Source organism: Ambystoma mexicanum, chromosome 7q (assembly GCF_040938575.1).
Source record: "Ambystoma mexicanum isolate Mex_15411 chromosome 7q, UKY_AmexF1_1, whole genome shotgun sequence".
Lineage (NCBI taxonomy): Eukaryota > Metazoa > Chordata > Amphibia > Caudata > Ambystomatidae > Ambystoma > Ambystoma mexicanum.
The window spans coordinates 513,762,176-513,788,394 of record NC_090941.1 but is presented as its reverse complement, the minus strand read 5'-3'; positions in this window follow the sequence as shown (position 1 = coordinate 513,788,394).

Sequence of the window (26,219 nt, the reverse complement as noted above, 5' to 3'; positions counted from 1 at the left end):
GGCAGAACTGGAAGCATCGGTTTCCACTATGTACGGGAGATCTGGGTGCGGGTGCTTCAATACAGGTGCAGAGGTGAATTTGGTTTTCAGGTCCTAGAAGGCTTGTTCGGCCTCAAGAGTCCATTCGAAGCGTTTGTTTTTCTTTAGGAGAGCAGTGATGGGTTGGACTGTTCGGGAAAACTCCGGGATGAATCTTCGATAGAAATTGGCAAAGCCGAGCATGCTCTGAACTCCCTTCACCGAGCTTGGAGATGGCCATTTGAGGATGGCGTCCACCTTTCGCGAGTCCATTCGGACTCCTTGAGGTGTCAGGATGAATCCGAGAAACTCAACTTCTGTGGTATGAAAAACGCATTTTTCGAGTTTTGCAAATAGTCTGTGCTGGCGCAGTTTCTCAAGAACTGCCCTAACATGTTTTCTGTGATCAGATTCTGAAGAAGAGTACACCAAGATGTCGTCAATGTAAACAATGACGCAGACATCGATAAGTTCCCGAAGAGCATCATTCATAAAGTACTGAAAGGCGGCAGGTGCATTGCACAAACCGAAGGGCATCACCTGATATTCGAAGAGCCCAAATTTGGTGCGGAATGCAGTCTTCCATTCGTCGCCTTCTTTTATGCGCACCAGGTGATAAGCTCCTCGGAGATCTAACTTGGTGTACACACAAGCGTCTTTCACCTGGTCGATAAGCTCAGGGATCAAGGGCAGAGGATAACGATTCTTAATCGTTATTTGATTTAGGGCGCAATAGTCTATACACGTTCTAAGGTCGCCTTCTTTTTTTGGCACGAAGAACAGAGCTGAAGAGACAGGAGACTTGGACGGGTGAATAAAACCATTGGCTAGGTACTGATCTAAATACTGACGCAAATGCAGGTTCTCAGGTTCCGTAAGAGCATAAATCCTACTACAAGGTAGTTGAGCATTGGGTACCAGATCGATCTGGCAATCATAAGACCGATGGGGAGGTAACGTGTTAGCCTGTTCTTTCTGAAAAACGTCTTGGAATTCTTGGTATTCTGACGGTAGCTGTACAGGGGTGGAAGTTGCTGTGGCTAGACCCATAGCTGGATTTCTTGGATAACAAGTTGGTTCACAATCAGGAAAACTTATCTTCTTTGCTCGCCAGTCAATTCTGGGATTATGTGTTTCTAACCAAGGAATTCCAAGAATTACTTGAAATTGTGGGGCCTTGATCACATCAAACACGATTGCTTCCCGATGTCCATCCTGACCCACCAGTGTCACTTCAACAGTGGAATGCGTTACAGGCCCTGAGGCTATTTCGGTTCCATCTACTGTAGTAATGACATCTTGGGTTACTTTCGGGCGGAGAGGAAGCTTAATCCTGGAAGCCAATTCACGGTCTATGTAATTTCCAATAGCTCCACTGTCGATGTATGCTTTTATAGCATGCAACTGCTGAGGCTGTTTTGGGTCCACGAGCACCATTGGCATGACGAAATGCGAGGTCAAAGAGTTAGTTTTCAAGCTCGGCAAGCGGACCCCTATGCTTGCCGGGCTAGGTCGTTTCCCGAATCAGGTGTCTCTAATTCATTATCAGTAGCTCCAACCACCTTCTTAAGTGGTTTAACTGGACAATTTCGAAGAAAGTGACCGGAAGTCCCGCAATACAGACAACGTTGCATTTGCCGCCTTCTCTCTCGTTCTTTCTGCGTTAAAGGTCCTTTAACACCACCGATTTGCATAGGTTCAGATACGTCGGTACTCTTGGAGGTAGCGTGGGTTTTGATCGGTGCTCGGTTTTCATACTTGAACCGATACGCTTTTCTATTTTGAAGTCTGTGATCAAGTTAAACCACCAAGTCAATGTAGTCTGCGCAGACCTGGGGTGGGTTTACTACCTGAGCTAGAACATCCTTAAGCTCTCCGCGCAGGCCTCGATGAAACAATGTGATCCTTTTGCTTTCTGGCCATCCAGTTTCCACAATCAGTTTGTTAAAGGTGGCTATGTAGGACAGAAGATCCTGATTACCTTGTCGTAAGGATAGCAGTTCGTTATCAAGGGCCTGTCCTTGAGAGTGTCGAGCGAACAATCTTTCCATGCTGGCCTGGAAGCCCTGACAATTCTGGAGAATGGGATCATCCTGATTTACCAGTGGAATAGACCAATCGGCAGCACTGCCACTGAGGTAAGATAGTATAAAGGCTACCTTGGTCTGGTCGTTAGGGAAGGCTCCGGGTCTGCATAGAAAGTGTAAACGACATTGGTTCATAAAGACGGCATATTTCTTGGGATCCCCCGCAAAATGTTCAGGTGGGGCCAAAGGCATGTGTCCAGGTAGATTAATTTGTACCGGGTTACTCAAACCCATTGATGTGGAAATGTCTCCGGAATTATGTAAAGGAGTGTGCCCTGCCTGGGCCTGTAATAACCTTTTGGCTAGGTCATCAGTTCTTTCCTTAGATAAGATCAGTTCTCTTTTGAGAGCGTTAGTCTCCTGGCGGGCTGAGTGCACCTCTGCCCGTAATTCCCCCAAAAGCTGGGCCAGCTGGTCAGTCTCGGAAGTCTCCATAGCGCCCGGGTGGGAAATTGTGGGTAGGCTTCGCGTTCTGTAACGCTCACCTGATTCCCACGGAGGCGCAGGTCTGGCTTCGAGTGCTGATGCTTCTTCAATGGTGAAGCGCAGGACTCTGAAGATGAACAGGAAGGGCCCTCTACTCTGGCTTCTCCGGCTCGCAGGAATATTCCCCTGTGCGTGAAAAGGGAGTATTACCTACTGACTGAGTTATGCTCAAGCCTCCCACTCTCTTCCAACCCTCCACGAGACCCTTCCACGATTCCCCGTGAAGTCTCACCTTAGGGTCTGAAAGGACGAGCTCTCCATCCTGCTTCTGACGCAGGGGCGCGTTGAACCCAGTTAATTCACTGGATTGAGGTTGGATGGGAGTTCAGGTAAGCTTGATTATACTGGTAAGGCACTGTAAAAGTTCTGTTGTAAGTTCAAAAGTTCAAGCTTTAAATAATAATGTTCATTGTCTTTTTTCAGGTGATGAATGAAGATTCCTTTGGAGAATTCTTGCAACAAAGCGCTGATGTTGATGTCTTTTCCCCATAGGGGCCGGGGTTCGGAATGCCGGAGATATGGCGCCGACCCGAAGTGAAACGTGCAGTTCCAGTAAAGATCTGGTAAGTCCTAGATGAGCGCTCAGGTAATGTTTTTGCATTCGCTCATCTAATGTCTTTGTCTTTTTTCCCCATAGGGGCCGGGGTCCTGCTTGGAAGCAGCAAGACCCGAAATGAAATGGGAATGACCCAACAGGTAAGTCTTAGAAGGAAACTGAGCTTTTCCTATTCCCTTCCTTCTCTCACCTCTTATTCTTGTCTTTTTCTCTAGGCTCTGGGAAGTGGCTGTGTATCCGGATAATCGCTGCTGAAGATGGAGGAACCCAGGAAAGGTGAGTGAAATGCAGCGCTAAAGCGATCGTAACGAAATGCTTTTAAAAATGATGTCTTCCCTTTCAGGATCGTCGGTGATGTCTCTGTGGTGCAGATTAGCTGGTAGGTCTCTTGTCTCCCTTTGCAGGTGACCCAGGATGCTGACAGGCGTGGCTGAAGTCCAGATGCAGGAGCTGACACGGTGAGCGTCCAGCTGCGAGGAGCAGAACAACGCAAAGCGTGAGTTGCTGATCGGGTGTGGTTTAAATAGCTTTGGAAGAAGTTCCAAGTGTGTATCCTTCCTCCGATCAGGTATGTATCCTTCCCCGACCACACCCGGGTGGAAAGTAGTCCCACAGGTAAAGTAGTTCCTATTCAGGCCTCAAGAGGGCCTGGATGTGGCAGCATGGTCTGCATCAGGTAAGTGCACATTAAAACACTTGAACACATGTCTAGCTTTATGAGCCTGGCGCCTAAGGCGCCAGGACAGAGGTCCAACATGAGCCTGGCGTCTAAGGCGCCAGGACTGAGTCCAAAGGGCCCCAGCTTGGGCCCGCTGGCACTCCCCTGGGGGAAATGATGCCTGCCTCTTGGGTTGCTGGGTCGGACCTGGCTCCTTGGAGGTAGGCATCATGACACTATGGTTCCATAGTCTGCCATGAAATTGTGATAATACCCAGTGAGGCCCAGAAAGGCTCTCACCTGGGTTTGAGTAGTGGGAGTCTCACAGTCATGTACATCCTGTACCTTACTGGGGAGAGGTTGGATTTGACCCCCTCCTACCTCATGACCAAGAGAGGTGACTTTCCCCTGAGCTATCTGGCACTTGGTGGCCTTGATAGTGAGGTTAGCCCTTTTTAACGCCTGCAACACTTTATCCAGATGAGTCAAATGCTCTTCCCAGGTGGAACTGTAGACGGCAATGTCGTCTAAGTACGCCACGCAAAAGGCTTCCAGCCCACTAAGGGCATGGTTGACTAATCTCTGGAAAGTGGCAGGGGCGTTCTTCAGCCCGAAAGGCATGACTCTAAACTGGTAGAGTCCCTCTGGTGTTGAGAACGCCGTCTTTTCCTTGGCATGGTCGGATAGAGCTATTTGCCAATAGCCTGAGGTAAGGTCGAAGGTGCTCACAAATTTGGCAGCACCTATCGTGTCCACGAGCTCATCAGCCTGGGCCAAAGGGTGCACGTCAGTTTTGGTGACGGCATTGACTCCTCGGTAGTCCACACAGAACCTCCAACCCTTGGTACCTGCCTGGGAACTTGCCTTGGGGACAAGGACCACGAGACTGGACCAGGGACTGGTTGAGGGTTCAATAACACCCAGATCCAACATCTTGGCGACCTCAGCCTGGATGTGGTTCTTGATGGTATCTGACATAGGGTAGCACCTGCTTTTGACAGGCACACTGTCACCAGTGTCAATCTCATGCCTACACCACGGTGTAAGGCCTGGTGTCAGTGAGAACAGAGAGGCGTATTGCCGGAACAAAGCCGGGAAGGCCTTCTGCTGCTCTGTCGTCAGATCGGGAGAGAGATGCACTCCCTCCACTGAGCCATCCTGAGGGTTGCTATGCAGCAAATCAGGAAGGGGCTCACTCTCATCCTCTTCTTGTCCTGAAGCTAGTAAGAGGCATGAGACTTCGGCCTGCCTGTGGAAAGGCTTGAGCCTGTTAACATGGAATATCTGAGGGGCTACCCCAGCGACTCCCATGTCAACCAGATAATTGACCTCGCCCATCTTGGAGATTATCCTGAAGGGTCCAGTCCATTTTTCTGCCAAAGCCCGAGGCTCGGTAGGCTCCATCACGAGGACCTCCTGTCCCAGAGTCCAATCCACTTACGATGCTTTAAGGTCATGCCAGTACTTATTAAATTCCTGGCTGGCCTTAAGATTCGCTGTTGCCTGACCCAACATCTGTGTCATCCTCCGTCTGAGGCCTAACACATAGTCCCCCACTTGCTTGGTGGGACCTGAAGGGGTGGCCTCCCAACTTTCTCGGATCAAGGCGAGGGTCCCCTCACGGGATGTCCAAAGAGTAACTCAAAGGGGCTGAAGCCAACATCCTCTTGAGGTACCTCTCTGTAAGCAAACAGCAGGCATGGCAGGAGAAGATCCCAGTTCTTCCTGAGGGGCTCTTCCAAAGCGCCTAACATGCCCTTGAGAGTTTTGTTAAATCTCTCAACCAAACCGTTGGTCTGCAGTTGGTAAGAGGTGGAGAATTTGCAAGTTACTCCGCATTCTTTCCACATGGTTTTCATGTAACTCGACATGAAGTTGGATCTTCTATCAGAGACAACCTCCTTAGGGAATCCAACACGGGTGAAAATGCCCAGGAGAGCCCTGGCAACCACCTTTGCCGTAACCGTCCGAAGGGGTATAGCCTCAGGGTACCTGGTGGCATGATCTACCAAAACTAGGATGAACCAATGTCCACCCGATGTGGGAGGGTCAAGGGGACCGACGATGTCGATGCCAACCCTCTCAAATGGTGTGCCCACCACTGGCAATGGTTGCAGTGGGGCGATGACTCTGCCTCCAGTCTTGCCATACAACTGACAAGTGGGGCAGGTCCTGCAGGCTGACTCCACTTCTACTCCCATCCGTGGCCAGTAGAAATGGGTAGAGAGCCTCTGCTTAGTCTTCTTGGTACCAAGATGACCAGCCAAGGGCACCTCATGCGCCAACTGCAGCAGGAAGGGCCGGTAAACCTGGGGTACTACCAACCTCTTCAGTGCACCTGGTTCAGGCTTAGTGGGCTCACTAACAAAGAGCTCACCCTCCCAATAAATCCAAAATGTCCTAGGCACTTCTCCCTGTGCCTGGGACAGGGCCTTTTTCCTCATATCCTCGAGAGTGTTACTCTCTCTGTCCCTTACAGAAGTCCGCCCGGGAGGGTCCGCCTCCAGCCAACAAGCATTGAAGGTCAGGATGATCCTCCGGGTTAAGAGCCTCGCCCACAGGAAAGTCTTCTGGCTCTCTCCCACAGGAGTTGAGACAGGATTTACCACTGGACCTGGCCCGCCCGAAGCATGGATCCCAATGGGGGCTGTCAGAACAGCGGGAGGAGTAGGGGCTCCCGCCACAGGGGGGCCTTCTTACCCCTCTGTTTCTTTCATCCCCGTTGGCAAGGATGCAAGGATACCGGGTTCGCAGCCGGACCCTGTGTGACCTGCGATCGGGTGACTGCCACAGCTGCCATGGGTAGACCATCCGTGATCATCTCCAATTCGACCAAATCGTTTCCCAACAAAATATTCGCAGGCACGTTGTCCTGAACCAGGACCGGAAGCTTTGCTGTCTTGTCTCCAATCGTAATGTTGACTAAGGCTACAGGTGATCATTTCGGAGGCCCACCAGCTAACCTCCTGGTTCTCAGAGGAGCACCTACATAGTCCTCTGGTTTGAGCAGGGTCCTGTACACCACTGTCATGCTTGCCCCAGTGTCTCTCAAACTATTAGAAGGCTGGCCATTCAGGAGGACACTTCTCAAAAACCTACAAGTGTTTTGCGGGATAGTCGCCAGTACTTCTGCGTACTGGTCCCAGGCCCCAAGGGACACTAAGGAAATCTCTACGGGAGCACTGAAGGTGATCCCAGTGGAGGAGGGGAGGACGGTGGCCTCCACCTCAGGTATGGAGTAGAGATAGGTCAGGGTGATAGCCTGGACTCCAAGTGCCTTACCCTTACACTTGGGGTCACCCCTTCGGTGATCCGGAGACCCACAATCCCAGCAGGTGCCGGGCGTGCGGGGTACGGTACTGGAACCACTGGGACCCTGCTTTGCAGCAGCCGGACCACTACACTTACTCCCACCCACAACAGACTTATCCCCACTAGGTTTTTGGGTCTTCGGAGAGGAAGGTTTTGGTTTACCCGACTGTGATTGCTTTTGGGACTCCTCAGCTTTCTGAGAGGCCCCCTTTTCTTTGTCCTCGTCCTTCCCACTGGAGTCCTTAGGGGACACCCGGTGGGAGACCACTTGTCAGCCAACCTAGCCAGCTTAAATGGGTACAAAATGTTCTGGTCAGCTACATACTGATGCAGCTCTGGTGAACAGGCTTCTGAAAAATGCTAAAAAAACACATTCTCTCGTTTCTTAAAATCCCTGAACCGTTTAAGATATTGGGTAGGCGTTTTGCCAAACTTGGCGATTAAGGCAGACTTCATGCACTCATACTGACCCCTTTCTTCCACACTCAGTTTCAGAATACAGTCATATCCAGTTTGAGGCACTCTGCTTAACAAACACTTAGCCCAATCTCTCTTATCAACATCGTGAATTGCACAAGCCCTTTCAAACGCTTCAATCCATTGGAGGATATCAGAACCCGCCGCATACACACCAACCAAATCTTTCATAAACTTGGTTGCTGGGGACCTGACACTCTCAACTGGTTTCGCTGAAGTCTCCACTCGAGCTTTCTCTAGCTGGATTCGTTGACATTCAGTGTCCTTGTCTTTGAGTTCAAGATCCCTATTTTTGAGTTCCACTTGCTGTGCCAACTCTTCTTTCTTAAGTTCAGCATCTAGTTCCAACTTGCGATATTCAAAGGCTAACTTCATCCTCAATAACTCAAGCTCTGTAGAATTGCTGGGGTTCGGAGCAGAGGCCGCAGGAATGGTGGCATTTCCAGAATTGGTTTCGGTGATAACCCCCGGGGTAGAGTCCTCATTGGTTGCATCCACCCCCCTTCAAGAGTTTCACAATCGATCTAGTAGTCCACCAGGGCAGCGATCAGCTCGGCCCTACACTTATCCACAAAGTCTAATTCCCTGGCTTCACAGACACTCTGGAGAGCCTCTAAGCTCATACGAGTCAATTTACCATTCGCAATAGATTCCTTTGCTTGTAATGCAGTTATCTTGTACACGACTAAACCTTAATTTGACAAAGTGCAGATATCACTCGTAAGTGGCACCGTTATACACTGAGTCTTAAAACCATAAGCATCCCACCGCTGCCACCAGCTGTAAAGACCGGAGGGAGGTCTGTACTTTCGCTCTCTATATGGTAGAGGGGAGGCACATAGACCCCTGCCAAGATTCTCTAGTATTGGCAGACGTAGTCGAGCAATCAAGGCCTAGCTTCTCGGGAGGTGATGCGAGCTGGTTCTTGAGCACAGTGTAGTCCCCAAGTACCCACGAAGGAATGTCCACACACTGTATCGGTTAAAACACAGTCTTTATATAATTAATATTCAAAGTCATATACACGATCACGATAACTCACTTTGAGCTCCGAAAATCAACAATGGTAAATATGTACAGTTCTAAAGAGGTATCACTAACGTTACTCGATCTTATTAAAGTGCATACCATCAGAATGACACACAGATCAAAATAAAGAGGAAACCAGCAGTAGAGAGAGGAAGGAAAGCAAGATGGTTGAACAATAGGCAGAGTACTGGCCCCGTTACCTAGACACAGTTCTGTGTGGAGATCCCCCCACCTGGGCAACCTGTAGAAGAAAGATACAAGCCCAGTCCATATATTGTTCACCCTTAGACTTCCCAATAGTTCTGCAACCCCAAAGTACCTTGGTGTTGTAGCGTTCCGTGTCGGGGAAATTGACAACCCTTCTTGAGTGTCCTCCTTTTCAGGCAGGAGTCACGGGTTGTCGAACGTCCGACGGAGAACAGGTCGAGCTACGACGGTGAAATGGCCGCGTCGTTCCTAGCAGTGCTCGTTGATGGGAAAGCGTAAACGTCCTGCCAGGAAGAGGCGTGCGGGGCACCTCAGTGTTGATAGTTCTGGACCGCAAAGAGTTGAAGAACTTTGGCCCAGCAAGGGCATCGAGTCGTCGGCGTCTCTGTGGTCTTTGGGTGGCAGGAAACCCACTGGTGGATGCTCCTCGGCACGTCGAAGGTCAGGCCTTCTCCAGCAGGATACAGCGGCGACAATGCGGATGAGTGCATCCTTGGATCAATGAAGTTCTTAGGCAACAGGAGCACGGCGGCTCTGGTCGGCGACGGCGGTCGGCGACAGTGGCGGACAACAGTCTGGGTGCTTCTCCTTGGAGTTCCGCAGCAGTCCCCGTATCGGGTCGGCAGCCTGTCGAAGGTCTGTATACCGGGGAGTTTAGGCAAAGATCAGCTGTGCACGATGGTCCCTCGTAGCTCAGGAAGAGGGCACCTTACCAGGTCCTCTCTGGGTCAGTTCTTGAAGCACAGCAGCTTTCAGATTGCGATGGAGAGCAACAGCAATTCTTCTCGTCCAGCAGGGCTCAAGCATAAGCTTCACTCCAGTTACTCGTCGTAGTGGACTTCAGCTTCTGAATACGATTTCTAGCAGTGAGAGGTCCCCAGATATACTGTTGAGCTCCCATTCATTCCGCCAGGTCGCACTGAAGCATCCAATCACAACTACGGGGGCATTCATGCAGGCAGGCAGCCAATCAGGCACACAAGGTATTCAGGCCATTCACTTCTCTCCAGACACTCACAACAAGTTATGTGTATTGGGACAAGTACCAAGTCATTCAACACTCCAAGCTGCATTCATACCGGTTTCGGGCAGGGCTGTCTCAACCATTGTGTCAAACACCAGATACTAGACAGTCACAACATAGAATGTATATTCGTCACACACTCCATTCACCCAGGTCCCACCCACAGGCTATCACAACATACGGTCGTTGAGAAGGCTCCAGCCAGTCTGGTTGGCACTTCCCCACACTACCATATACGGAACTTCCACCCAACAGCCAGTCAGGGGGAAGGAACAGAGGCAGTGCTTCCCTGGACTTCGGGAAGATCAGGGTAACAGGTGATGGAAGGCAAGAGGCCATGGGGGCCATTTTGTCTCCATCAGGAATCTACCGATTCCAATGACAGGGCCTGGTCATCCCAACATGGAGGATGCTCAGGGCACCAGTCATTTCAGCACGTAGCTGCACCAGCCCGTACCCTGCTCTGTGGGTCACACACAGGTGCCCAAAACATACACTAGGGGCACAGGGTTGTACCCCTACCCATGGGTGCCATAAGGGTATCCCACGGGTCCGTTCACCAAACCAAAAGGAGAGAGAGCTGCACCGCCAGGAGTCCCACATGAACTCCTGCGTGGAAAACACGACAGAACACACGATAAAAAGCATAAAGTACAAGGATACGGAGGCCCTGTCCCTCCGATGCATTTCCAGCATCACAGGTTCCCTGAATGGGGAAATACCGGTCCCTCCAAGGTCTGAATGGCCCGGCATTTCCCCATTCAGGGAACCCGGACCCGGTAACCAGTATGGGGGTAGCCAGTCCGCTAAAAGCGGCATGGCTACCTCCATACTCGGAATGACCCCCATTGGGTATAGACTCAATGCAGTTACAAGTTTCTACAATGTAATGTGATTTTTTGTTTCCCCAGAGTCACCTCCGTTCCCTCAAAGTGACGCCACACTTAGACTGTGGAAATAAGTTGAATTCCCATTATGAGCAAAGAAAAAAGGATCACCCATGTGACTCAAATTACCATTCGAAATATAAATTCACTCATGTGCCTCAGATGTGACTACCACCGTTGGTTTGTCCATTTGTAACCATACTTGGGCAAAAATAAATCACACGGATGATCCTTTTTTCTTCACTCATAATGGGATTACAATTTATTTCCACTGTCTAAGTGTGGCATCACTTAGACAGTGCCAACACGTGTCGACATGTTCACATTATCCCTGCAAAAGTGGATAGTGTGAAAATGCAAAATGAAAAGAAGCGACAAGGTGAAAGAAAGCCCCATCTGGGTTGGGCGGTGCCTTTGACCATGGCACCAGGGGGCGGCCCTTGCCTCAGGGCAAAGTTGTGCCTTAAGTATCAGGGGCAGAGGGCATACATGAAAGGGTGCACCAACAACATGCTCTGTCTGCACGGAACTCATTGACAGCAGCTGAACCAGGATTCCTTTTGCCTCACACGCTGCACGGAGCACGGTGGCAGAAGACGGATCTTCCAAAAGCATTTTTGCTCGCTCTGAACGGAACGCGGATAATTTTCTGCCACTGTTGGTTCGGCTGCTTTGGCGTTCCCCCATGTTAACTGGGCGAAGCTGGAATTGAGTTAGGTAGAAGCACCGCTCGGAGCACGCTGCACGAGCACGTCTGCCTGTGTTAACTAGTGAGTTATGCAGGCGCACTCCGGTCGGTGGGAAGCACCCAGGAAGTGAAAGGCAGCGGCGCGCGTCTGCCCATGTTGAATTGAGCAACTAAGGCGTGCAAACGCTCGGGATAAGCCGAGCCAGCACGCAAAAAGGCAGTACGGAGTGAACGTAGACCACGGTGAGAGAGAAGGCTCCCGTTCTGGCACCCATGTTTACCCACACCTGACAGCAGCACCATCAGCATGGGCGAAATTTTAGGGGGGGGCAGGGGTGTTTGTCCCCCCCTCCCCAACTTTCATGGCAAACCATTTTGTCCCCATTCAATTGGCTGGGGCACCTTTTATTCAAGATGTCATGTCCCCCCCAACATTTTCAGCAAAATTACTCCACTGGCACCATGGCACTTCGCACGTTGGTCCTGCTCTGCTGCACTCTCTGCTTGGCCAGCACCTTCACCCCAGAGGAGGTGAGGAATGCCCTGCGGCACAAGCCGGAAATCATACGATCATAGGCTGAGTAGTGGGGGCCCCCCGTCGCTCTTATTCCTATTACCCTATTCCCCCGAAAGAATAGTACAGACAGGTTTTTGTTTGTGGAAAAATTATCGGCCGTAGGCTTGTTTATTTTCTACAGAAAATAACACCAAATAATAATCATAACAAACACAGAATAACACCAACTCGCTTTTTGGGCACTTCGTGTCCAGGGGTTGTAGATGCCCAGCCTTCTCCTCGGCTCGTCTTAGTTACCCTGGGGCATCCGTTCCTGGACACGAGCCGCCGCCTAGGACTTTCTTCTACCGTGTACCGAAGAAAGTACTCGGCGTTCCTGCTCCTTGTTCTGTCTCCTTTCCTTGCCTTTTTTTTTCTTTTTTTTCTGCTGGGTGGGTTGGGTGGCAAAACGTTTCCTTCTCTCCCTTTTCCAGGCCTTAGGAGCTTACCCGAGTGAGGTGAGCTCCTTGCCTGGTTGTGCCCATCCTGCATTTCCTTGGGGTACTTATACCCCCCTGGCCCTTTGTTGTCCCTCTGGAGGGGGCTGGACTTCCTCCTGCCCCCCTGTTGCTTTCCTCACACCTTTCCCCCATCCGTGTGGGGTTTCCCTAGCAACGCTGGGGGTGGGGGCGCCGCTTGGCTGCCCCTCCCCTTGTATTTCGCGCCGTTCTGTTTCCCCCACCCTGCGCCTAACCCCCCAGGCCCTCCATCGTGCCGTACTTTGTACTGCACGGGGCCTGGGGCATAGGCTGAGTAGTGGGGGCCCCCCCGTCGCTCTTATTCCTATTACCCTATTCCCCCGAAAGAATAGTACAGACAGGTTTTTGTTTGTGGAAAAATTATCGGCCGTAGGCTTGTTTATTTTCTACAGAAAATAACACCAAATAATAATCATAACAAACACAGAATAACACCAACTCGCTTTTTGGGCACTTCGTGTCCAGGGGTTGTAGATGCCCAGCCTTCTCCTCGGCTCGTCTTAGTTACCCTGGGGCATCCGTTCCTGGACACGAGCCGCCACACCTGAGTGGGTGCCGCCTCGGCCGCGCTCAGGTCCCCCCAAAAACGCGCTCCTAACTGCATCCTCGCGCTGCTAAGGCTCTGAGAATATTCTCTGAAAATTGTCCCATCCCTTAGCTGGATAGGTGTATGCCGTCTTGGTGGCGCCTCTCCGGAATGTTCTGTGATAAGCCATGCTTTATAAACTGGGGCCCTGTACTCCTACGATAACTTTCCACTGCCTTGTTTAGCTTTTTCCTTGTAGTTTCAATGGCCTGCATCCTGCGCGCCCCCGTATCAGACTCTGCGTGTAAATATCTCAGACATTTTGGTTTCCCACCAGCAATGAGCTATAGCCCTTGATGACTCGCACATGTTGCGCATCAATCCGCCCCTATCTGTTTTGGCCAGGTCACTACCCCCAAGGTGGATTACCTCAACCCCCCCAACTTTCTTTGCGCCTTTCGCTCCCAGGCCTCTTGCCCATGCTGAAGTGGCTTGCCCCTGTTCAGAACGGGTGGGTCCCAAATTCCGCTGCATCCCACCCTGCTCTTGCAATCTTGCCCAACCCCTCATTGCATTCCTTATCCGTGTGCTATTTGTTGGGTCCGTCACCCAGGCCACCTTTGTGGTATATGCGACCGCAGACAAATGTGGTGCTGCCCATCTTTTCCTTTTACCCTGGGCCAATGCTTTTTTAACAGCAATCGCCCCTGTTGGCCATTGACATTTTACCTACGTCTTGTCCTGTTTCCGCTCTCACCTTTTTACCTGCTTTTTGTACTGCTTACCCGTTTTGTACGTTCCTGTCCTGATTCTCTTTGACTCGCCCTGGTTCCTTTGGTTTTACCTATTTCTCGGACCTCTTTGTTGCTATTTCTGCTTCTCCTCCCGTGGCACCCATGCCTTTTCGGGTGTGGGCGTTAATTTCTTGCCATACACCTGGCCATATTTACCTTTTCCAGCCAAACCTATGGCTAACCCTTTCCTTATTTCCTGTGCTCATTCGTGGAACCCATGCGTTTCCCGGTATGGGCGTTATTTTCCTGCCAACCCGTGGCCATATTTTCCTTTTCCAGTCGGCCTTGTGGCTAACCTTTTCATTATTTCCGATGTTTCTCCGGGGAACCCATTCCTTTCCCAGTATGGGCGTTATTTTCCTGCCATACATGTGGCCATCTTTTTCCTTTTCCAGTCAGCCTTATGGCTAACCTCTTAATTATTTCCGGAGCTTTATTCGTGGAACCCATGCCTTTTCCCGGTGTGGGTGTTATTTTCCTGCCATCTACGCGGCCATATTCTCCTTTTCCCGATGCTTTATTCGTGTAAGCTTAATGGACATTTTGGCATTTCCCCTTTCCTGCCCTTCCTCTTGTGCTCCATGCTCCCAGCTATGCTTTTCCCGCTATCTCCCCTGCCACCTCTTTTGCACCGTTGGTGGTCTGTTACTTTGCTACTCTGCCGTCCTCTTTGTGTCCCCTATTGACTGCCCCACAGGTTCTGTTCCCCTGACCTCAAATGATTCCTTGTCGTTATTATCGTATCCTGATGTTTGTACCTGTCTTTGCTTCTATCCTTATATTCCCATTATGCCCAAATGCTTTGTAGACCTTTAAGACTCTCTGTTGGTATGTTACAAGCGACACCCCGTCTTCTGTGTATTTCTGCAACATAACAATGTACGATCTTTGGAAAGCCGCCCTCCCATTATAAAAGGGGGTCCTTGCTACTGGTGCCCTTTTAATAATCCCTTCTCATCCTCCTTCATGTCCTCTACTGATACGTTTTGACCTCTCTTTTGCCAACTCCTTAATGAAAAAATATCAATGCATTTTTTTTTTTTACACCATGTTTTCTCCTTCACTTTCTCATTCATATACCATGATTGCGCCTTCATGGACCGGCCTTGGGCGTCCTTAACGACTGAGGGCCTGCCATATTTCGCCATTACTGCTTCTGCCCCTTGTATTGCTACAGTGGTGACCCCTCCCGGTGTCACCGGTAAACTGGTGGTCGTTCCCTGGTGAATAGACCCTGGCGTACTTCCTTGTGCCACCCTCTGTCGTATGGGAACCCCGTTGCCCACTGGTCCAGGCCCCCCTTTTCTGTTCGTTATTGCTCACTGCTCCCTTCCTATTCACTCATGCCTTTAAATGGCCCCCCTCTCTACCTTCGCTACTTTTCGTCTCTGAAGACGTTACCCCTTGCTTTTCCCTGTGCCTCTTGTGCTTCTTAACCTTCCCTCCACGGGTTCTGGGCGACTTACCCTGAGCCGTGCTGCATGCTTTTAACCTTTTTACCAATTTTCCCCCAACTCTGTTATCTCTTTTCACCGTACCTTTCCTTTGCCTCCTCAACGGTGCCTCCGGCTGCTCCTGTGCCCCTCTCGGGTCTTCTCTCGGCCTCCTTTGGCCTTGTGGTATTCCTCCTTGCTGCTGCTGGACTCCTTTAGCAGCAAAGGCGACCTTGCCCTTGCCTTTTCATCCTTATTCATTACATCCAGCACCCATTGTGCTCCATGCTCCAAGGTTCTGGGCGACTTACCCTGAGCCGTGCTGCATGCCTTTCACCTTTTTAGCATTTTTCTCCCAACTCTGTTATCCCTTTTCACCGTATCTTTCCTTTGCCTCCTCTATATAATCCTATAATTTCGCCCATCGCCCTGGCTGACCTGCTTTTGCGGCACTAAATCATATCCCCCGCCCCTGAGCCTGACATTATGAAAACATTCATATTCCCCACCTCTCTCCGTGACGTTTCTGTGCTGCGTAGGCAAACGCGCCCAGTCGTCTTCTACGCGACTTCACACAGAACCCGGAAACCAACACAGATCAACTCACAACACAGCGCGCATCAATTCGGAATATGAAACTGTACTTTAAAATCAAACAGCAACACAGTAAATTTGGTAAAGTACATTTATTTGACATTAAATGTTTATAGAATATTCAACAATTGCCATATGAACTCCGAAAGTCATTTATTTTCTTTTATCTCTATCCGCAAATCCATAAAAGTTTATTGTGAGTCACGCGCTGTTCCTTTATGGTACACAGGGTGTTGGTTTTCGTTCAAAGAAGCACTTTTGTCGCACGTTGAACCGCAAGGCTGTTCCATCACGTAGGCACTAGGCCAGCATAAAGGTTGATATGTTGCTTCTAGCCGCTAGTACCGCGTAAGGGCATATGGGCCCTTGGCGATCGTCCCATAAGATCATCAGAATGGTGCAGTTGTTTACATTAAGCTGCAGCTGGCGGTGGAAGAAACAATCTGCCGGGGTCTGAAACTGGTGGCAGTGGCAAAAGGGAAGTATATACCTGTTTTGAAAACATAAAATTTATAATTAGTCTCGCCAGCCGATCTTTATTAATATTATTCATTTTATTTATTACGGCCGAGCTGAAACTCTTTGCTTTCAAGGATGGTGCAATGGAGTATGTTCGGCTCTAAAATCAATGCGAAAACTAACAAAATAAATCGAGGTTAGTACACAATGAGAATCGACTTTTTGTCTACATGCGTGTGGATTGTGGACCTGCATGCCCATGTGCCCGCTACAAGGACGATCCCACAAACGTTTTCAAAGCTCTTCATTCATTCATTTATTCATGCATCCATTCATGAATTCTTCATTCCGGTATAAAAGCGTCTAAAGAGTTACTTACATTATATTTGCAATTTCCATTGTGTCTCTGCGTAATGCAGTCCGTAAGTCCCACTGTGCTCTTGACAATGATTTTTCGTATACTGAACTAACATGAAACTCGGTCTAGTTTAAGAATTTTCTGCCTTATCATCTCTTACGTTATTGCACCCCCCTCCTCCCCTTCAAATGAAGTTCTTTCGGCATGCTCCCTGTCTCTCAAGGTCAAAAAACAATAGAACCTTATACTGCCAGTGCGAGTTGTGGGCCTCTTCAGGGCGCGAGCTGAAAATCAAAGCCGCTGACCTTCACTAGAAATGAGCATACATTCTTTCTTTGCATCATCCCGTAGTAAAGCCATCTGTGAGAACTTGAAGTTTCGAATCCATCTATGTAGTGTGCCTCAATGTGCAAATGCGAACTGGCTTCTCTCCCATCTGCAACAGCTCGCTTGGCGCGTTCTAAGGCACCCAATTTTGTCCTCGTTGTCTGCAAGCTTTGAAGCCCCAAAGAACCATAACTATTGAGACTTTGAATTTTTTGGGGAAGGTCAGAGAAAGTATAAAGTACCCGAGGAGTTGAGTTGAAAGTGAGATTTATTTTTTGTTTGTTTTATTATTTGCAATACGCAAGCCTCCCCTCGGTTAACAGTGTCCAGCATTTAGAAGAGATTGCGAAAATTAGTTACATCAACAAAAATATATACATACACATATAGACAAGGTCAGCAATATGAGGTGAATAGAGAGAGAATTCAAAGATGACACCCAGGTTGTTCGGCACCCAGGATGGTGAAGGTAGGGGTTAGGGTTAGCGTACTTTGTATGCACACTGTACAATAACATTTATTTACAAAAAGACAATTGTATTACAATTATTTAAACCAGGATTTGTACTTCACAACCAGCTCTCCTTTGGGTGGACATGGCACAGTGGCAATGTTGGGTGGCAATGGATCAGTGCTCTGCACAGAAACGTTCAAAATTCCATATTGTGCTTCTCTAATACAGCAACAATAAGGCTTTTGACAAAGTCGAACTCCATTTCCTCATAGACTGGTTTGATCACCCATTGCTTACTTCTTTTTGAAAAGGCCTTAGTGTAGCGAGGCATCCTTACATTACCCGTAGTCCTAGATTGTTCACGGCCGAGATTCTCGTTATGGGCCAAGACGGCAAGTAGAGTCCTATGTCTCATGCCCTGTATGCTGAAATGCAAGCGCTTAGGCCTGTACTTTAGGCACATATTGTGGAACACCTCCAAACCTCCTGTGTGACAGAATTCTGTCAGTTGCCTCAAATCTCTTGATAGAGTTTTATCGAAAACAATCTTCTCAATGGCTTTGTGTGTCGGTGAAGATGGATTCAACCACTTCCTCTTCTGTGCCTCCACTGGGGACAAAGGGCCATGTTCACATTGGTGGAAATGTAGGTTTTCTGACCAGCGGTGCACGTTGGTACAGTGGTGCATCAGTGACCGCCATTTTTCAAGTAGTATTTCCACTGACCCTTCACAAGTTTTGGAGCTCCACCAATGATGGTTGCTGATAGACTGGGACCACTCTGAAATACTTTCCAAACCTTTTTTTTTCCCTGCAGCCGAGATTCTCTTATTGATTGATTTAGCAAGATGCCATACGTCAAATTGATCTTTAATATGTGGGAACTGCTCTGTCATTGTCTTGGCAATTGAAACGTGTCTGTCCGTGGCTATGAGGTCGATGTGCATTCCCCTCGATTGCAGATATTCCACTGATTTTATAAATCCTAGTTTCTCCATGGCCACTGAGGATGTACATTGTGTTACCTGCACGACCACCAAACTCACAATTTTCTTACTATCCATGTCCTGAAAGTGGTAGGTGCAGTACTTGTCAGAAAATCCAGGGCTGTCGCACTGTCCATTGCCAGCTAGCCTGAATCGTTTGCTTTCGAATGTACTTTCTAGAGACAATTGTTCAATTTTCCAAGCATCACTAATGACCGGAAACAGATAATCATGTTGGTATTTGTAGTACTGCGTTTTAGAAATGAAATGGAGTCCCACAAACTGAAAGAAAGACTCTAACTTTCTAAAACTGGAGCCACTAAAAAGTGATGCAGCTGCATATAGTAGATTGCCTGCTGGCAGTTTCCCCAGCATCGTTTGTGCAGACCATGAGAACGTATGATGTAATCTACAGGCAGCATGTATTATGACGTTACTGCCTTGTTTTTGACGAGTCACATTTCATGTTCTGGCCATTGGACATGAGCATCTCTAGTCTCAACACGCGGCGTCTGAATTAATAGTTCCTCCATAGTGTAAATTGTCTGGCAAGCAACATCTCTCATTCGCTTCACTGTCTGTGTATGTATAGTTCGGACACCCACGGGTAACTAGAGGATAGATTGGAAAAGGGATGTTCAGTTTAAACACAAGATAAAGTATAGTACAATTGACTTGAAAAAAACATAAAATAGTCCCCAGCACAAAAAAATTCTAAAGTTATGAACTGTTTGTAACTAACCTTATTTTTGTTTCTTTTCTTTGCAACTTTTTTGACTCGACCTTCAACATCTGCATGCTGTTGCTCCGATACATATCCGCATGTCTCCCCTTCCTCTTGCGCTGCAACGACTATATTTTCTGTATCCCCATAGAGAGCATGGAATGAGGCTCCATTGACTCCCTGAAACATAGTATTTTCATTACTGTGTATCAAAATATTGTTAGCATAAAACACACGTGAGGACGAACACACATGTACATCTCAATAGCCAAACGCGATTTAAACATTGTGTGGAACAATCAAACGACAAGTATTCGAGCTCTGATGACCTAGTTCGATGGAGCTGTCAGTATCCATACCTCTGGCTCTCCATGGACTGCCACAAATGATTGTATTGATGAGGAGGCATCAGCAACTCCCTGAAACACAGTACTTGCATTAGTATGGTTTTCAATATTGTAAACATAACACACACTTGGGGTCGACGTAACAGGTACATCTAAAGAGATAACCACAAATGTTGCATTGTCTAAAAGAATCAAGGAATATTTAAATATGATCAGATTTAATCGACTTATTTCTCTGATTTCTTTACATCTGCATCATCTAAATGGGATCTTGTGATTGTAGTGGAAGCTCCATCGTCTCCCTGAAACACAGTACTTGCGTTAATAGGGAAGAAAGTATAGCAAATGGAATCACATTATATGATCATGCTCGATGGAGCTGTCAGTATCCATACCTCGTGCTGCTAAAGAATATCTAGGGCTGTTGTCAATGTGGTGCGCACTTCCGAAAGCTGTTGCGCTGATTCGTATCCGCATGGTCCCGCTTCATACATAGTATTTGCATTAGTAAGGATTACAATATTGAAAACACAACACACGCTTGGGGTCGACCGCACAGGTAGATATCAATGGCTAACCACGAATGAAACATGGTGTAGAACAATCAAACGGCAAGTGTTTCAGTCCTGACGATCACGGTCGATGGAGCTGTCAGTATCCATACCTCGTGCTGTTGAAGAACATCTAGGGCTGTTGTCAATGTGGTGGCCGCTTCAGCATCTCCCTGAAAGACAGTACTTGCATTAGCATGGATAACACTAATTATAAATGAAAACAAACACCAGGGGACGACAACTAAGGTGTATATCAATTGGAAAGCACTAACCAAACAATTGGTAAAATAATCACACAATACATAAAAACTATTACTTGACATGCATAAAACAAGTCTGTAGCAGAATAGCCAAGTATGATTACCTGATACGCGCTAGAAGTGTTTGATAACTGCGAGCACTTGACGGAAGTAGAATGTTCTTGCTTCAGATTCAAGGGATAGTCAAGAAGTTGTAAAGGTAAATTATTGTTTGATAATGAAATGCCAATATTTAAAATTGCCATGTAAGGAGACAGAATACTTGAGTAATGCGCAATATAGCACAGTTGCCTGTGCCCATATATTATATAGATTTCGTTTGTGCATTATGAAATCTAAAAATAATATATTGATAAATGTCATTATTCAAAAAGCTATGCACTCATTTCAATGTCAAAAGTATTACAAATTGGAAACAACACCTAAAATATCAATGAATCCATTCGGCTACCTACACACTACCGCAAGGCTTAAAGCTAAAAACGGACACTTGACTCACCAGTGGCGGATTGTGGACGAATAGAGTGGGAATAGCGTTCGCGAGCAATTTTCGTGTCGATCGCCGTTTATTCTTCTTTGTTACCCAAGATGTGGTGTACATGTTCGAGGGAAAGTGCCGGTTGCAGATGCGGTATCGATCACCCCTCTTGTCCTCAAAGACTTGTTGGACTCTACTTTCCAGCTCATCCAGTGGATATCCGCAATGTCTGACCCATTCTCTTATTCGATCAACAGTTTTCGGGAAAACATGCATTGTAGTGCCTTCAATTTAGCATGGGTCTTCGAAGGGCAACCGCTAATCGAACAGGCAGGCATTGTTGAAAATTCTGAAAATTAACTATCAAGATTATTATAAAACCTTGATGAATAAAAATGTCATAAAAAAGTAAATGAACTATACCATGCTCAATGTAAGGTTTGTTTTGGTCGCCGGAACCATACCAGTTCATCATGTGCGGCTTAGTATTTGCATAAGTTACAGACATTTTTTAAATTATGTGACTAAACTCTGAACATGTGACTCGTCCCTTGGATGTTCTGTCTTGCACGAAAAGGAAACATGCTTACATTATAGACTGGACCCCCGAAGGATGCCATTCGATGACAATTGACACAGATGAAAATAAATAGATCTATTGATAGCATAACAATTGAAACTCAAGTCAATAGCAATGAGACCAATGACCACAGCTCTATTGGGTACTGTAATAGCAAATAGTTTGAAATGTAAAAATGACCGAAATATGACTAGGATACATGGCCTTACCTTGACCAACAAACAGTTGGATTCAGCAGGCCGAGCAGTATGTTGCAGGAGAACAGGTAGATGGCCACAGGTAGCACACTGACGAGTTTGCTCGAAGCGGTCACAGCTAGCACGGCCACAAGCAGATTAGCATAGATCTCAGTGCTTCTCAGGTAGACAGTTCAGGGGTTGACTTGCAAAGCACAAAGATGTTCTCATGAGACATATCAAGTGGTTTATAAAGTATTAGAAACAGGGGTGTGTTTGTGAATGAATGACGTGTGTATGTTGTGGTATTATGTTTATTGCAGGGGGGCGGCCTGCCTCGGGGGAGGCCTTCCTGGAGACACGGGGTCTGAGGAGGCCATGTGAGCGATGGCCCCTGGGCGTGGGATACCTTTTGAAGTGTACATGTTGTTTGACACCTCGGCCGTTTGCGCCCGTGACCGCCCCCCATGCCAGCGCTCACCCCCAGGTGCGAACCGCCTTTGATAGAGGGGGTGGGATGGATGGGCCTGGGGCGTGCAGATAAGGCACTGGAAGACTGCTGAATGGAGACACACTTATGTGGATTGCAGGGGGGTGGCCTGCCTCGGGGGAGGCCTGCCTGGAGACACGGGTTCTGAGGAGGCCATGTGAGCGATGGCCCCTGGGCGTGGGATACCTTTTGAAGTGTACATGCTGTTTGGCACCTTGGCCGTTTGCACCCGTGACAGCCCCCCATGCCAGCGCTCATCCCCGGGTGCGAACCGCCTTTTGGCGTGCAGGCAAGTGTGTGGGAGCGAGGGGCCATCAGGCTCCTCTCATCCTTTACTTCTCAGTAGAAACTCGTACCAAGTGCCTCCAGTAGTGGGTTCGCCCCTTGCCCTTATGTGATAACTTTGGATGACATTCGCGCAGATGGGAACACTGAGCAGGACACGGGGCATCCATTTTTGTACCCCCTTTCCACTCCATCTTGGTGACCAGGCCTCACTGCGATAGTACGGTGCGCAGAGCACATGGCCCACACCCTCGTTCTCACTCCGACTGGAAAACTCCAGAGGTATTTGCTAGTAAATGTAACACATCACTCTCTGAGATCACGGTCCTGCATGTGAAGCGGCCTGAACCAAGCACATGGCTCGTTCATTTCCACAAACGTGTCCTTGCCCACACACCCTCGCCAGTGGAAACTTACTGCCATTCTGACCCTGTGTCCCTGCAAGGTATTCTCTTCATGTGCCAGACCACTGACCACGCCATGATGCCCACCTAGCAGATCCCCAACTAACATTAGACCCCTACTGCAGTATATCGTTGCCTATCAATAACAAATGCCACATACCGGAGATTCTTGTGAGCGCAGACCCACACTTCAAACGGTGACCTTTGACCTAAGGCCTGTATAATCCAATGTTAATTGATAGTATAGATATATGTGTGACTTTTATAGAGACATAACCAACTGAAAGACTTTGAACAAGTGTTATTTAGTGCATGCATTATTGATAATATATTATGTTAGCTTAGATAGTGACCACCCTGCTTCACAGCGACCTGACCTTCACCCATTCGGAGTACAGATGTTTGACGTCCATCCTTGAATGGAGACACACTTGATTAATTTAAAAAATCGAAACAACCGTTGTTAAAATATATGTGGTGTTTTATTTTGTATCTTATTTTGATGACACAAAAATACAAAACTTTACACATTGTACAGTTCAGGTTGCAGCACAGCGAGAGAAAATCCCCTGTACTGACCGCTGTCACTCGGGAATGTTTCTCTTATGGGACGAACGGCACAGGCGGGTATCACTCTTCGAACGCGGTGTCCAAGCCTCCCGTGAAGCCACCATGTAAAGGAACGATAGGCCACCAGCCTGTACCACCTGTGAAAAGGAATGAAACAAACTGTTTTTAAATGACCAAGATAAGTTTAATAAACGTTTGTTGTCAATGACAATTCTTGTAACTAATGGCATTCTGCTCGGACAAATGCTATCTAGACACTGCACACTATTGAAAGACTTTCGTGCCTTACAATGATATGCATATGTAATTTTGGATATAGTAGACGACCATGAAATAGGAGTGGCATGACAAGCAGAGTATACTTACTTGTTACTCGTATTACGAGGACGAACAGTTGCGCGAAGTTCGTACATAAGCACCATCATTATCCTCAACACGGACCGTGTGAGGCAGGATGCCCTGAAGTCTGGCAACTCGGTGATGCATTGCGGTCGTGGCTCGCCTTCAGAAATGTAGGCCACGCATCCCGAGTTTTCACAGCAGCAGCAGTTCTCGTCCTCGGTTGGCATTAGCTCGCACCGATTGCATGTGCACCAGGTGGAAACACCGTCCATGCGACTAGGTCCAGGCTCTTCAGCTGTTGAATCGTCCTCCCAACTGCCGTCCGAAGACCCATCGTTTTCGCGTGTTTCCCTTTCCAGTAGTTCCTCCTCAGTATACTCGGGCTCGTACATGTAGGGCATTATTGTAGCCATTGTGTGTTAAACAAACTAAAATAATTGATAGTATTGGTACTGGTATCTGATCAAATGGGCTACAAGCAACAAAGGTAGCTGACCAGAGCACAGAAACGAGTCACAGAATACTCAAAGTAACACAGAGAGAGGAATGGAATCGAAAATCTGCTGCTGTGGGTTGTGAAACGGTCTGTTTATACTTATTGAGGAAAGTGGCGTCCTGCCATTTCCATGGCGACACGTCATTAGCTTAAGCGCAGCAAATGTTGACACGGGACGTGCTTTGGCGTTGTGAAATGGGCGGTACGCGTCTGCTGATGACAGGCTCAGGGGCGGGGGATATGATTTAGTGCCGCAAAAGCAGGTCAGCCAGGGCGATGGGGGGAAATGATAGGATTATCACAAAATGGCAGCTCCCTGATGCCTGTTTTCGCGTGCGTTTAATGCACGAAACCTCGGGTAAGGTCCATAGGAAATTTTTCTAAAATCGAGCGATTTAGGCTTAAAAACACATGGCCGACCCATAGGGGCAATAACATTTTTTGACCGAACCATTCCTTTAACACTTGCGAGCAAATGAACGACTATTAATTAAGCAATAGACCCTGTTGGCGGGGGCATTACCTGCCCCGGTAATACCCCTGCAAAGAGGGGTTTGTTGCTATTAGTATGCAGGCATACTAATAGTGCATTTTCTTTAAGTTGAGAAACATGTTTGCCGTTTCTCAACTTTAAAAAACAAGATGGCCACCATGGATCGGGGAGTAGGGAAATAGACGTAGAGCCAATTTTTGGGTCGTGGATGTGCTGGGAACACTAGTGTTCCCGGTGCAAGCAAGGGAGCACCAGGTAAGTGGGTTGGGGTGGGGTGCAGGGATCTAAATATGTGGAAAGGGGTATGGGGGTCAGGGGCAGGAGGTGCGGGGGAGCGCAGGGGCCACTTACCTTGGGCCTGGCGAGGGAAAATGGTGGCCTCCAGCTGCGATGAGGCTCGGAGCAGGGGTTTTCCATGTGATAAAGTCCCTGTTCTTAGCCTCCTCATTGGCTGGGAGGTCACCACCCCACACCCCCACTTGCCAGGCACTAATGAGGATTAAGGGTAACTAAGTAAAATTAGTTCCCCTCATTTACTAAAGATGTGGGATCTAGTGAATAGTAAAGACCTTCATTTTCAGTACTTAAAAAGAAATGAGGAACTAAACGGATTGTAACAAAAAGAAAAGAAAGATGGTCAACAAATATGCAGTCATCAGAAATAGTTTTTATCATCCAAGACACAATATCCCACCCTAGACATAGTGACCATATAAATAGTGCGCACTGCGCATGGGCTGTGGTCATTTGAAGCAGCCACTATTTCAGGGGCAAGTCCATTGGCCATACCCAAACACAGTGATCATGGAAATAGTGCCTGCCTGGGATGGCCTGTAGCACTGTGGATCTGTGGCCCTGTGCTGTGTATGGCATCAGACACTATGTTTGGGGCTTGACCATAGGCCCGGGTACAGTTACCACAACAATTCTGCCTGTTGGGCATGGCCTCTGTGCATGCCAAGCAGACCCTTTGTCCAGGGATTGGCCTTCAGCTATACATACCAACATTGCCCAACCGCCCACACCAACAGTTCCCAGTGTTCATGCTCAGAAGACAGTGCACAGTTTATGGCATTTGGCCTTCCCCCGTTGATGTTGTCCACTGTCCATGGAATGTGGCCATGCTGAGCAAACATTGTGCCCAAGATATGCCATTCTACCATCCCTCAAACAGAAAGAAACATACTAACTGTAATGAAGTCACCTGTCTGTTCAGGGTATAGTGGATGAGGCAGTCACAGGGGCTAGGTTCCACCAACCATAGTGTGACAGATGGCCTTAATAAGGGGCAAACACACCAGGAAGTTTGAAGGGTTTTATTGAAATACAGCATATGGTTTTTGAATCTTCTTTTGGGCAAATAGTATATTCTCCAGGACAGAGACAGGCAGTTGGTCTGTACAGTGAAACCAGCTGCAAAGGGGGTTTGGGAAGTGGTGCTAGGGCTATACCTCTCTCTCCCCCGCTCTTCTCCCTTCGACAGCCCCCCAGGTTTCCATAACCCTGTTTAGTGCTACCGACCGGTAACCCCCTAATAATCTCTATATTTGCCTCAAGTGGTCTTCCTTAAATGCCAGCCAGCTGATCTCCCTCAGGGACTTCCTAACTGGCCGTTCACTTTGAAAG